General features: G+C 54.1%; 1 pseudogene; it reads right to left on the reverse strand.

Annotated features, from left to right (window-relative positions):
• Positions 1 to 13,104: 13,104 nt before the first annotated feature.
• LOC101572411 lies at positions 13,105 to 13,720 on the reverse strand (annotated as a pseudogene).
• Between the last annotated feature and the right edge of the window lie 413 nt (positions 13,721 to 14,133).

Raw genomic sequence — 14,133 nt, forward strand, 5'->3', positions numbered from 1 at the left:
TACCCACCCATCCATCCACCCACTCACTCTCCCATCCACCCATCCATCCACCCATCCACCCATTCACTCCTTCACCATCCACCCATCCATCCACACACCCACTCATCTACCCATCCACCCACTTATCCATCCACCTGCCCACCGAGATCCACGTTCAGAATCAGATGGTGTCTGGTGTGTGAGTCCCCAACACATACTTTTCCAATGTGAAGATATGAAAGCAGCAGCAGCAGCAGCATTCAATAGACACCAGAGGTCACCTCCGAGTTTCACTCACTCCCTAGGCCAGCACAGCTCGGTCTGTCCTCCTCAAGGTGCTGCAGCATTGGTGAGCACAGTGCCCACTCTGCCAGCGATCACCAGGGGAGCCGCTGTCCCTCTGTGTGGCAATGTGTGTGGTGGTCAGGCGGATCTGGTGCACTGCCACCTGGTGGGTTTGATCCACTGTGGTAGGTGAGTGGTGGAGGCCCTGGAGCCGTGGAAATCCTGGACCTTGTTGACTCCCAGCTGACGCCTCACCAGGACACTTTTGCACGGGAAGGGTGGCAGATGGGTGGGTGATAGCCTCGAGAATGGGCCTGCAGCTTGCATTTTCTCAAAAATAAAGTAAGCTGTCCTTTCTCGCAAACAAGTGGCTGTACTTACTGCAAGTAGTTTTATCAAGTCTTAGAGAAAATGGAAGCTTGGAAGACTTGAGCAGCCTCCAGCATTAACAGGCTTCTCGATGAGGTCCGGGACTGCTGAGCAGGTGGGACTTTTGATGTAAAGTGGAATGACTCAGCGCCTGGACGGACGGTCGGCCTGGTCCAGTGAGCCAGCGTTTTCCTAATAACCAAGACCTCAGGCCACACAATCCTACGTGGGCCAGAGACCTGTTCAAAACAGAAAGCAGGCCAACATGAGGTGCTGTTAAGGAACACGGAGAGTGTGTAGGTGTAGCTTCCGATTCCTCCCTGCATCGAACATTTGAATTTCTAGACCGTACTCCTAAATCACACCCACACGTGTGAACACTGTATTGTCTCTCTAGTGCAAGAACCTGCAGAGTAAATAAAGCCCCAAAGGTACAATAGGTACTGTGCAAGGACAGAAACTGTTCCAAGGGAGGGAACAGCCGGCGCGAGGGAAGGAGAAAAGAAGGAGGGGAGATGTGGGCACATACACAGCATGGTGGGGCTGATCGTGTTGCTGGTTTCTGCTGGCCTATTGAAAAGACAGTTGATACTTAAATTTTTTCTTCTTTTTGAATTTTTTATGACCACTTTTGCACACTTCTATCTGGTAATCTGAACGACTAATTTGAGGACAACATTACGCAATACAACAACCATTGTTGAGTCCCTGTTACCTTTAAATTCTTTAAATTCTGTGTCATTTCTAATGTTGTTAGATGATTTATTATTGCTATTACTATCATTATTTATTCTCTTTTAAAAATCCCCCTTTTAAGACAGCATATTTGGTAAAGCTGCACGGAGCTCATGGACTTCAATCAGGTAACGTCGCGACAGGCTAGGTGCGGCAGCTGGCAGGGGGTCCGGACCCCAGAGAGATTTGCCAAACGCAGAGCAGAGCTGCTCTCCTCAGCGCCTGTCCTCCTTTGGCAACTCAGCGACACTTGCAGCGTCCACTCCTCATGCTAGCCACGGTAGGCCTATTTCTTGCAAGGGAACCGATGGAGAGTGTGTGCTGTCTCAGCTTTAATTTCTAGTGTGGTGGATGCCGACAGACATGGCCTTTGTCAGCACGAAGAGGGACAGGGCTTCTGAGTCCAAGACATGTGAGGACACTGTGGTGGCTGCCGTGCGGGCACAGGAGGTAGCCGTGTCCCTTCTGGAGGCAGGAATTTCTAGGGGATGGAGAAGAGACTGTGGACAGGCGCAGCCCTGGGGGAGTCTGGTGTTTTTGTAGGTCCAGGAGAGATTGCTTTGAAGTCAGAATGGGCCAGACCAACCAGCGTGCCTCTTCCTGCCTCTGCCTATGCAGCTGTTCCTTCTCAGGGCTGTCCCTGAAGAGCAGAGAGCAGACTCCAGCCGGGCCCCGCTCATCAGGAGCCTTGGTCATTGTGCGTCCTCATCCGCTATGTCCACTCGCTCTGCTGTGGTTCCAAAGAGCCCGCACCTCCACTCCTGTGCCGCAGCCTGGGCCCCACAGGGCTGCATGGCATCTGGAGGGGCCTGGCCACGCCAGGCGGGGAGCCCTTTGGGAGGGGTTGAAGCCCTTCCTTCAGGAATGGTTAGGGTGCATGCACACACATGCACGTGAGCACACGCGCACACACACACGCACACACACACACACACACACACACACACACACAGGATGGTCACTTTCCACCTGGAACTGACGCAGCATGAGGCCCCACCTGAAGTCCAGCTAATGTGTGCCCCATGTCCTTGAGTTTCCCAGCCCCAGTACCCTGGGCTAAATCAACACCTTCTCCTCATAAACTCCCGTGTGTTGGGTATTTTATTAGCAAGAGGATACAGACCAGGGCACACTTACTGTCTGACTCTGGAGTTTTCTGCAGCCCTCTGTCCTCGTTCTTATTTTGAGCACTGATTCCTGCAGGCTGGCTTAGAGCCTGACATGGGGGCCCAGGCAGAGACACCTGAGAACAGTCTGGTGAGGCCTCAGAGCATGTCTGTGGAGTACATAAGTGGAAAGACCTCATGTCACTTGGGAGGGAAGGGAAGGTGCCCAGCAGGTTCTGGCCTTGTCACCTCCTTGGGCTCAGGCAGCTGCTCCTTGAGCACAGGTCCTGGTCTTCTGCACCAGAGAAGTGGTTGGGAGCTGACCGTCAAGCCTCCCTGGCACTTAGGATGCTGGGTGTGAAGCCCTGGTGCTGCCTCTAACCCTTCATGTGCTTCCTGGGCTGCCAGGTCATGACCATCTCCATGTCTGGGATGGGCACACAGAAGCCAGGCAAATGCATGTCCTCTGGACACAGAAGCAGCCTGACTGTCCTTTCCCGAGGCACTGGAGCTCCAGGCTTCCCTTTCAAAGTGGAGTCAGGAGGAATTAAAAATGCTGTTCACTTTGGGCCTGCATTTCTAGGTGACAAAGGAGAGCTGTTAGGAAGCAAAGCACAGCAGCGGCAGGACAGAGAAACACAGTTCTCCTCGCCTGGGCCGGGACCCAGGAGACTTCTGCAGCCACCCCACAAGTTTTTATTTGCTCCATCCAGAACTGGCTCAGGACTCGGAGCATTTCTGGGGTGGGGGGTGACCAGGCTATGCAGTTCCTGGCCGTCTCTGGGTTTCCTTGTTTCTAAGATGGAAACGTAGAAATCATTTTTCTTCAAGAGCCTTGCAAGGCTGAGGCTTCCATGATTTTAATTAGCTAAAGAAGAAGAAACTTGCTTGTCCTTTATGTCTCTTAGAATGTCCATCAATTAAATACTCTGGAGATTTAACTAGATTTAAGCTCTGGGAAGCTTTATATTGTCAGAGATTTAGAACGAGACACTTCAGTGATGGAGGGAAGGGACCACTGTCTGGACCTCTGAGGTTCTCTGAGCCCTCGCCTGACTCCCTTAGCTGAAGCTCCTGCACACGGGGAGACGCTGAGTCCTCCCAATGCATCTCGGAGCTCACCCGTGTCCTAACATGTGGCTTCCTTGGGAGGGCAGATTAATTTTTCATGCCTGCAGTTCCCTGACTCAGCCTCAAGTGGTGGCATGGCTGCTGGGGGCCTCTAATGAACCCAGTTAAGGGTTTGGGAACAGTTGTGCTGGGCACAGGGCGGCCCACTGGTTCCTGTGCCAAGGCACTGGGTGCTCCTTATTCCGTGTGCCCGACCTGCCACGCCTTGCCATGTGCTGCCTTTCTTAGCTTGGTGGATAAGTGCCAAGGTCAACTATTTTTGAAACGGCACATGGATTGTGAAATAGGGTAAGTTGGCAAAGGAGTTCTGGTCTGCTAGATCCAAGAAAAGAACTCAAGTTCGAAAGAGGGTTGGCATCGTCCTACAAGAAAAAAAAAAAGTGTTTCACTCCCACCGAGGCAGTTTGCCGGGATCTGCCTGGGTCTGTCAGCCGGAGGAGCTGAGTCTCATGCTCTCGAGGGAGCGGGGAGCATTGCACACCTGAATAGTGCCCTTCCTTTCAAATAGACGGGTGCATAGACCCTGTTGCCGGCAGGTGCCAGGGAACGCTCTTCTGTGTTGAGCAGCTGTGCACCCCTGTGGAGGTGCTCCTTCTTTGACGCTGCATTTCTCGTGTGTGTGCTGCTTTTCTTTTACCTCTGGAGGGCTGGAGAGGGGCCTAGCGGGTTACCTCCCTGCCCTGGGAGCCCCAGTGGCAGCTGTCCTATGGTGTGCAGTGACATCTGGCTCTGCCTTTGGGTATGGCAGCCCTTGCTGTGCTGAAAAGAAGGATGGCTTTCTGTGCAAATGTGGGTCTGTTGGCACTACTGGCAGTTTTTAGAAATCACCCAAAGACCAAGGCATCCTGCCCAGTGCAGCAGTTTCCTGTGAAAAGCTGGGCTTCAGAATTACCTGTCAGCCAGGGCTGGTGCTCTGGAGCTGCTGGGGAAGCGCTGTCTGCCGCAGGCGTTTCCTCTTGATCTACAGATCAGGCGCCTTTGCTGAGGGCTCATCCCCGTGTCCCGGGAGCTCTGCTGAAGGAGGGGCACACAGCCTTCTGGCTTATAGACTTGCGACAGACACACTGGGCAGTGACGGGGGCCCCAGCTCCACCTGGACATCGACGCCCACGGGGGGTGTGGTGTCTCCGAGCCTCTTTCTTCAAGCCCACTGAGATTTAGTGTGCTGTGCTATTCCCTTTGAGCACCCCAACAGCCTCTCGGTTTTAGTACAGGGCAGCACCGTACTCAGTAAGCCCTATGAGATAGTCAACTCTTTACTCCAAAGTTTATAATGTGCACCATTACAACTCTCTGTATCAAATCAGCTTGTGTTAGATGGTTTCCCAGATACAGGCTGAGGTAAAGTTGCCGAGCACATTTGAGTTACACCAGGATAAGCTTTGTTTCTCAGCAGGCAAAGTGTATTGAACGTGCTTCGATTTCAGATGGGTTCATCAGGACATAACTCCATTGTAAGTTAGACTGGTCTGGAGCAGTGCGCTCCTGCACGCTGTGGGACACACTTACACTGAAAGTTAGTTTTGCTTCATTGGCATTTAACGGGGCATCCTGATGCCAATTCCATCGCAGTGGTCCTGAGCTCAGGGTGGACAGGCTAACACTGCCCCGCTGAGCTAGGAGAGTCCTCCTTGAATTCAAACAGTGCCTGTTAGCTTCTTCACTCCCTCTGCTGCTCGTCACCACCACCCACTGACTGAGGTTCAGTAACTTCCCAAGGGCTCCTACCTACAAGTGGCTGTGCTGGATTTGGACCCAGGCAGTCACAACACTTAGCCCACATGCAGTCTCTCTGCGGTTTATGTGGCCACTCCCGACTATCCGTTGCTGTGACTCCTGATTATCCACCACTGTGCTGCTCTTTCTGTGTGACCTGCATCCTTGTATCTCTTGGCTTGAATCTTCCATGCAGGGACTTGTGTGGCGGAACCCGGGATTGAACTCAGGCCCTTGTGCTTGACAAGGAAGCTCTTATTCCACTGAGCCATCTCCCCAGCCCCTCAGCTTGCTTCTGAGCGGTGGGATTCATGTTTTCATTACAATGTTTATTGAGCACTGTGGCTCATGACAGTGTTGTGAGGTTCGGCATCACTTGGCCCAGTATAAATTAGGACAGAGATTAGGCTAGCTGCCTTTGTAACCCACCTACTGCCCCAGCCAGCTGTGGATCCCGGCCAAGGTCAGTAGGCTGACAGATCCAGCTCCACATGGTTCGTGGCTGTGCCACATTCCGCAAGGAGAGGGCCAAGAGGGGCTGGTGAGGCATCTCTCCTCAAGGATCTCACAGGCCAAACCCACCTCCTTCTGGGAGAAAGTGGGCTGGAGTGTAGGAGTCTCCCCCTGAAGTGGTCAGCGGAACCCCAGGGTCCTGTTAGGATGTGGGGAGCCGTCCCCTCACCTGCGTTTCCCAGGCGGCACACTGCTCCAGGCAGTCCAGGATAGGCACAGAGAATCCCCGGCCAGGACCTTGAGGCTGCGGCCTGGGACATTGCCTCACCAAGCCAGCGTGTGCCTGAGGCTGATGGCAGAGGCAAGAGAGTCTGTTTCTTGTCTGTACCTGTGGGCGCTGTGAGCCCTTGTGAGGATCACGGGAACAAAGCGAATACGCGTGCTCCTTGCCTGTGCCCCTGGAGGTAGTGCCGCTGTGCTGCACAGGACGCTGTGGTCGTGCCCAGGAAAGCACGGCCTCCTGCCGTCCATTAGACTGTGGGCCTCTGAACACAGCAGAGGTCGCTGCTGACTTCCTTCGGTAGGCACCTCTATGAGGTGCCCCACCCTGGCCAGACCGGAAGGGGCTGTTTACCCGAGACCTGTTCACGTTGTGAGAAAACAGCCTCCGCCGTGCACCAGCCCCAGGGCTGCGTCCAGCTGTGTGTCACTTCTCCCCGCTGACTGCCCGGCGGGTGCTGCCTCTTGCAGGACCTGCACACCCTCCAGCGCAGAAGTCCTGCCAGGTGCAGACCTCTCTGCTGGGCATCCGTCCCGGTTCCCCAGGGTCTTCACTCAGTCTTCACTCAGTGTTTTTATTTTGACTAGTTTTTCTAGCTGTGTACAAGGACGTTGGTCTGAAGTAAGTCCCTCTGCCAATGTCCGAGGGAAACATGGGCTCTCTGTAGAGGGAAAACAGAGAGAAAGGCGGCTTTTCTGGAGTGAGCCCTGACGTGTCCTGTGCTTGTCACAGTAGAGCCATTTTGGAGCCACCTGTCCTCCCACACACCCCGGTTCTGTGGGTCACCAACCACAGGGCTTCCATTTCTTGCTTTTGTTATGGGTCACTCTGCTTAGGAACCAGACCAGCCAGATAGAAATTTGAATAGAGGCTTTATTTACTGAGCTCAGGTTCGTCAGCCCCTTCCCACACAGAAGGCTGATCAGCACCAGAACGCAGGTAGCAGGGGGTATTTATAACAGGAATCACATCCAGTTTGGTAAGCGAATTTGTTATGTAGCACAGAACAACAGAAAATGATTCATTTGACAGAGCTGCAAACTGTTTATAACTAAAGGGTCTTTTACAGCTTAGTAATAAGTGCATAGTTTTATAAGATACATCTTAAGCTAACTATGTTACAGGAGATGGTTAGGGAGGGAGTTTGTGTTAGCTTGCTGCCTCGACAAGAAACAGTTATTTATTGTTAAACAGCCTTAAGCTGAGAGGAGAACACATTTCTTAGAGCAGATAACAGGAAACACAAGCGTTTTTAAAATAATTTCCCAGTTAAAGCACAAAATTCTGTTAACCCTTTACAGTTTTAGTACCAGGAATTGAACTCTGAACCTTCCACCTGCCAGGCAGGCATGAGTACCACTGGGCTCTATCCCCAGCCCTGGTCTGCAATGGTAGAGGGTCAGCGGCTTCCCTCCCTGTCCTGGGGCGGAGTGAGCACTGGGCTTGCTGACCGAGAGCCGATCAAGCTGCAAGGCCACAGTCCAGAAAAGGTCCAAGACCTGAAGAACAGCTTCTGGGCGTGTGGGCCACCTTCACGCCTTCATGAAGTTGCAAAACCGTCGGCTGTAGCACTTGCTGTAAGTGGGCACCGTCGTGTGCTGAGCAGTGCAAGCCAAGGCTCAGGGCAAGTCCGACTCAGGCCCCTTGCAGTCTGCGCAGTAGCCAGCCCTGATCCTCAGCAGAGTACTGTGGAGCCCCCTTGTGTGCTTCAGCCAGCAGGGCTGGGAAGGCAACAGCAGAGGCCGGGCTCTCTGCTCCTTATTTGCTCTTTACTCTTTTGACTTTTATTTCTCAGAATGCACCCTGGAACAGTTGGAGCGCAAGGGAAAATGCATCTAAAATATTCACCTGACAGCTGCAGGGCATGGCGGTGCACGCCGGTGACGCCAGCACTGGGAGGCTGAGGCAGGAGGATCATTGAGAGTTCGCGACCAGCCTGGGCTGCAAAGTGATCTCAGGCCCAGTCTGAACTGCGTAGTGAGGCGCTGTCTGAAAAAGGCCACACACACACACACACACACACACACCAAGAAAAAAAAAAAAGAAAGAAAAGAAAAGAAACAAGAAACAAAAAAACTTCCTTGACGATGAATCACCCTCACTGTCGCTGTGTTTTGTTCACAGGAACTCGGTGACACGTACGCAGCTTTATTTCCTAAATAATGACGTGGCTTTTTTTCAACATAAGGATAGTACCCTCAGACAGGACCTTCAAACACACCCTTGAACACCTTTTGGCTGCACTGTCGCCCCCTTCCGCCTGTGGGCTGCTGCCCACGTCGTGCGCTGTGGATGCGTCGGGGGTTGCACCCGGAGTTCCCAAGCGGAGCTGCCTCTTCAAGGCGCTCAGAGGCCCAGCGCGCAGGAAATCGGATCGCGTTCGTCTCTCGCGAAGACCGAAACATAAAGGCAAACGGTTCCTGAAGAGGAATCCAAAGATCAGTTCAAAGTGGCTGATGCTGTTGTCACGGAGCTGGTGGTCCCTGGGGGCCAGGAGTTTATCCTGCGGGGGAGTTAGCAGCAGGCCTGCGCGGGTGCGAGCCCGCACGGGGAAGCGGGGGCGCTCGGGCTGCTGGCAGGAGAGCGGCGGCCCCAAAGCTGTGTGCTGGCTGGAGAGACTCAGGACTGCTGAAGCCTCGAGCCCTGAGTCACACAGAGAAGGGCTTGGGCTGCCACATAGCTCAGCGATTACTGCGCCTGCTTGGGGCTGCGGAGTTAGCTCAGTTGCATAAGTACTTGCCTGGCAAGCGCAAGGGCCTGAGTTCAATCCCAGGGCCTGCTGTGCCGTCCCCCAGCGCCCTGAGACAGCAATGGGCGTGGTGGCGAGCACCAGTAATCCCAGCACGTGGGAGGCTGTGAACGGGAGGATCACTGTGAGTCTAATCTACACAGTGAGACCCTGTACACCCTGTCCTAAGTAGAGAGAGAGAGAGAGAGAGAGAGAGCGCGAGCGCGAGCTGGCATTGCTAATGTTATGTATGTGCTGAAGGGGTAGGATATAATCATTTATTTAAATAAAACATTAGTGCTGGCCCTACCTTTTCTTGCTGCTTCCCACGGTGCCAGATGGTGCCAGATGTTTCACAGCCCGCATGGTTCCCATTCCCCTCACGGCCTTCACGCCGGCAGGCGGGTTCCACACTGACAGATTCAGCCAACGGTGGGGAGAAGGTATTCAGGAAAAACTGCGTTTGGACCAAACACGTGTAGACGTTCTTCTTCTCACTCTTCTCACAAGTCCTTGACGGACAGCTACTCATGCCGCACGTCTGTCATGCTTGACAGTGCAGGGAGGTCCATGTGCAGCCGCAGGGGTGTCAGGGACACCACCTCCACCAGGTCCACGTCTGGGGCTTGCGCCTCTGGAGTTCGGTGTTGGCGTGGGGCCCTGAAGTCCTTCGTGGTGGGCTCTGAGGAGCGATTCTATTTCTCCATGGCAGGGGTGATGGGAGTCTCTAAAAATGATTAGAGAATGCTGGAATATAGAACTAACCTTTCTACTTCCAAGATGCTCTTAAAACTAGAATATTCCTAGACACAGAATCTCGCCGGTCCAGAAGGGACACAGCCCTGCTGACCCCTTCTGTTCACCCCACTGAGCCCGAGCTGGACTCCCGACACCCAGAACTGCCAGGCGGTGAGCACTCGCTGTTCAAGGCCCCAGGGTCCCACTGCAGCCAGGAGCTGATGCCGGCAGAGAGGCTGAGGACCAGACCACCCTCAGGGACTCAGGAGTGCCCCGAGGCCCAGGCACTGGCTGCCTGTGCCAAGGGTCAGAATGTTTACCCACAACATGGGGAGGGGGCAGCAAGCAGGCAGGGGGTCCCCGAAGCTGAGGTCGCCCCACTGCCCTCACTGCATTGAGGATGGATGTCCCCGAGAGCAAAGGCCCCCAAATATCAGGAACTTGCTCTCAAAATTCAAGCCTTTATGGTCTCCACGAATTGTTTCTGGACTGAGACGTCTAGGAGAGGAGGCGATCTCCCTGCAGAGGAGGAAGGGAGGCTGGAAATGACGCTGTGAGAGGCAGGAGCTTCATATCAGAGCTGCCCCACACCCGTAAGCACCCTCAGAGGCAGCCTTTCCAGAAGGCTGCAGACCGGGGCCACAGCACCAGGGGAATTTGTGCTGCTTTCAACGCTTCGGGAGGTGCAGAGCATGTGGGAGTGCCCCAGCTGGGAGGGTGCTTCCGCAGACCCACTGCCTGCCTGACTCTGTGGGCTCCAGGCACTTTGGGGGCCACCAGCTCCCCAAATCTGGGGCTCAGACAGCTGTGGAGAGGCTGGCGCCCCAGCCCTCCTGCTCCACAGCCCTTCTTCCTTTCTGCCTCCTGTTGTTTGTTCTCTCATATGGTTCTTCTTTTCTCCTTGTTCATGATTTTTTTTTTTTTTTTTTTTTTTTTTTTTTTGCTAAGAATGACTTTCCCGTCTCTTGCTATCCTGGGACTGAAGAGTGGGTTTCGGACTCGATCCCTGCATGCCAAGCCTTGCTGCCCCCGAGGCTGGCCTGGCTTGCCGATCCCAAAGACGCATCTCCAAATGTTGTAATGTTTCTGAGAGTGCACGTGGTGACCCACAGCTCAGCCAAGACTCCCTTCTCCATGGCTGCTCTGGTCCCTGGGTGGGCTCCATGACACTGCCCAGGGCTGGACGGTTGCCCCTTGGTCTCTGCAGCACACCAGCTGGGGTTCGCTTCCAGGAGGATTGCCTCCTCACGCCCTGGGGAAGGTGGTGCAGGGACATCATCTGAGAAGGTCACAGAGTGTTATCACCACAGGGCAACTGCAGGTACAGCTGCTCTGAGCAATGGCCTCTGGCCCTGCGTGTCTAGAAATCCTGCTGTCCCTGTAGAGCATCCTCGGTTCTCCAGGGAGCTTTGCTTTCACTAAAATGTGTCACCTTAGCCTGCTCCTGACTGAAGTAGGAGACCACAGCATGGCTAGGTGGCTGTAGCAGGTGGCCACGACCTGCCAGTTGAGGGGATGCGGCAGAGGTGACTCGAGACGGAGCTGGACCTGGCACCCGATCCCCATCTTCCAACTCATGCTCCGGCCGACCGTCTGGGTCAGTTATGAAGGACGCTGGCAGGACTCAGTGCAGGCCTCGCAGCTGGGCGCTCTCGCTCCCACAGCCCTCAGTCCACTTGCAGGCTCAGTCCACCTGCAGGGTGCACCTCTTTCCCTTAAAGTTCTGGTGCTGCTCCTTGTCTTCTTATTCTGCCCTGCTAAGTAGTCGTCTCTCACACCGCTCTACTGTCCTGACTTGTTCACTGAACCCGGGCCAGCAGAAGGGCCAGGAGAAAAGGACTCAGCAGCCTCGGGTCACTCCGCATTGTCATCCGACCACGGCACAGTCCAGGGAGAGACCTGCTCCTCCGCTTAGAGCAGGACGTCCCCCTGGGCTTGTGCGCAGCTGCTCCCAGGGAAGGGCGGGGCCGGGCCCTCGTTCACCCCCGAGCAGCGATGCAGCCGCAGGTGCTTTTCCTCTGTTCCTCTCCACGGCTCTTTTCCTCCTGGAGTACTGAAAGGCAGATCCCAGACTTCCCATCACCCCCCTGTAAATGCTTCAGGAGCGCACCTTGGCAAACAGGTGCTTTTTCTTAACATGAGCATCACATGGTAGCCTTTATCCCCTCAGCAGGAACTCCTGGTATCACTGAAGGCCTAGTCCATTTTCAAGCTCTTCTAATTGTCTACAGCTATCTGTTTTGAGTTGGTTTATTTTTTCATTTAGAATAAAAACAACACACATCACCTTTGGTTGATATTTCTCTGACTGTTTCCTTAAATTTTTTTGAGGTAAATTCAAGTCTATAAAAAATTTGCAAGACTAGTATGGAGACCCCCGTGCCCTTGCCCCTAGAGTCATAAATTTCTCAACACTGAGCTACAGTTCCCTCTCATTCTCTGCGTCTGTGCTGTGCTCACGAGTCAGCTGGGAGCAGGATTTCCCTTCACGTCTGAATATTTCAGTACCCTCCAAATGCACTGCCACTGTGGGCATCTGGATGCCTCGCCAGCCTCGCGCGGTCAGGAAGGAGGGCTTTACAGAGGTGGCTGGGGCTAGAGGTTGTGACTGACTCACGGTCCAGCGCTGGGATTAAGGGTGTGAGTGCTACACCTGCCCTGGGGGGGGGGGGGGTACCCTGCATCAGTAGAGGGGACAGCAAGAGGCCACCCCCTACCCCTTCTGCTGTTGCTCTCTTCCTCAGGCCTGAGTGACGGCCCCTGTGCCACACCACTGTGCCTTGGAGCCAGCTGGCTGTGGACTGACACCCCCATAAGCTGCGAGCTAAATAACCCTTTCCTCCTTTAACTGTGGGCATTGGGCCTTTTGTTTTTGCAATGAGAAAAAGAACTAAGACATTAATAACTCACGGTACAGTTACCAAAGTCATACATTTCAAATAATTGCGCTCTTATTATGTTGCAATTCAATTCATGGCACCTGCTCAGGTTCTGTCAAGCGCCCTGGTGACATCCTTCCTCTGTTGTTTCTGGCAGTCTGGGCTACAGCCCAGCATCCCATGTCTCCATTGTCTTTGGTCTGGAGTTGCCTTTGTATTTCTCTTGACCATGTCGCTGTTTTAGAGAGCACACACCTTATTTGGGAACAGCTGCGACCTGGGCTTGCCTGACACGCCTGCAGGACTTGGCTCAGGCAGTGTCTTGGGCAGCATCGGCGTAAGAGGGGCCCGCACTCCCAGGGGTCCCCATCAAGAAGCACCACGAAGCCTTGCCGGTCATGCTCCGTGTGCTCCGCTGGGGGCTCAGCTTGCTTCCAGTGTACAGTTACGTTCATTTCCTAGGAGTTCCCGGGTAGACACTTGCAGTTATGCACAGCCAATGGAGAGCTTCGCTGCTTTCCTGGAGGGCCCAGAGAAAACAGCAAGAGGATTTAGAAAATGAAGACAGGAGATAATAGCTGAGGTCAGGTGGTGGCCCGTGCCTGGTTGGCACAGGACCCCAAGAACAACATAGGGACATATTTATTTATTAACTGTCCTAAATTGCTTATTGGGTTATGAATTTCACAAACATCACTTGTATTGTTAGCGGTAACGGTGGAGCTGGAGAGTACTGCGCCTTCTCCAAGCTACACGGCAAGAGCCACCAACAGTGTGGTGGAACTTGCCGCCCTTTCCAAGGCCACAACTCTTGTGGCCTGGAGATGTCAGCCCACACACCTCCCTGTGCTTGTGGACTGGCTTGGTGATCCACTGGGTGTCAGGATTTCTTCTAATGGCTTTGTGGAACAGATCAATAAGGATAACCTCAAAGACTCTGTATGTGGAATCTTCACCAGCCCAGTAAGAATTCAGCACTCCCAGAGCCCCACAGTGGCGTCCAGCTCGCTCCTCGGCAACAGACTGAAGGCTTCGCGCGAACTTCAGCTGGTTAACGCCATGACGGACAGGCTTGCCGTAAGTTGCTCCCTTAGGAACTGGACGTTTGCGGTCACCGCGGCGCACACGAGTCCTGTATATGACATACCCTTGCTTGGCCTTGTTTTGTCCCGGTCTGCGAGCTCTGTTGGCCGGGTGGAGTGAGGAGCCCTGCAGAGCGCCGAGAGCTGGCGGTGCTGCCAGGGCAGACCCGCAGCAGAAAGCGCGTCACGTCGGCCTGCTTCATCCTCCCCAGCTCCTGGATGACCTTGTACACACCCATCTTGGCTTCCCTGATGGCTGCCGCCAGACGAAAAGGAAGAAGCCTTTCTGGGGGCACTTATTCATATCGTAGCAAAGTTAGTATCGCATGAGCCAAGGTTGTCTGGTGACATTGACCAGGCAGGATGATTTCTCGGGACTGAGGCAGTGTGACTGCTTTAGACACTGAGGCTTCATCCTGCCTCCCACATATGGCCCATTTCCAGCTTTATCTGCTCCCAACAGAGACCAAGCTGTCCTGGTGCCATGTGCTGCCCTGGACCTCCTGAATAGCAGCGCTGACACATACCTTCCCACCGATGAGGCCCACCGACCACGGCTGCAAAATAACGCCCCGGCAGATGCTGAGTATGCTGTTTATGGATGGAAGTGGCTCTGCTGGGAGTGGAGTCCGACAGGCTGGGCATGCTCTGG

Source organism: Octodon degus, unplaced genomic scaffold (genome assembly GCF_000260255.1).
Source record: "Octodon degus isolate 3935 unplaced genomic scaffold, OctDeg1.0 scaffold00052, whole genome shotgun sequence".
Taxonomy (NCBI): Eukaryota; Metazoa; Chordata; class Mammalia; order Rodentia; family Octodontidae; genus Octodon; species Octodon degus.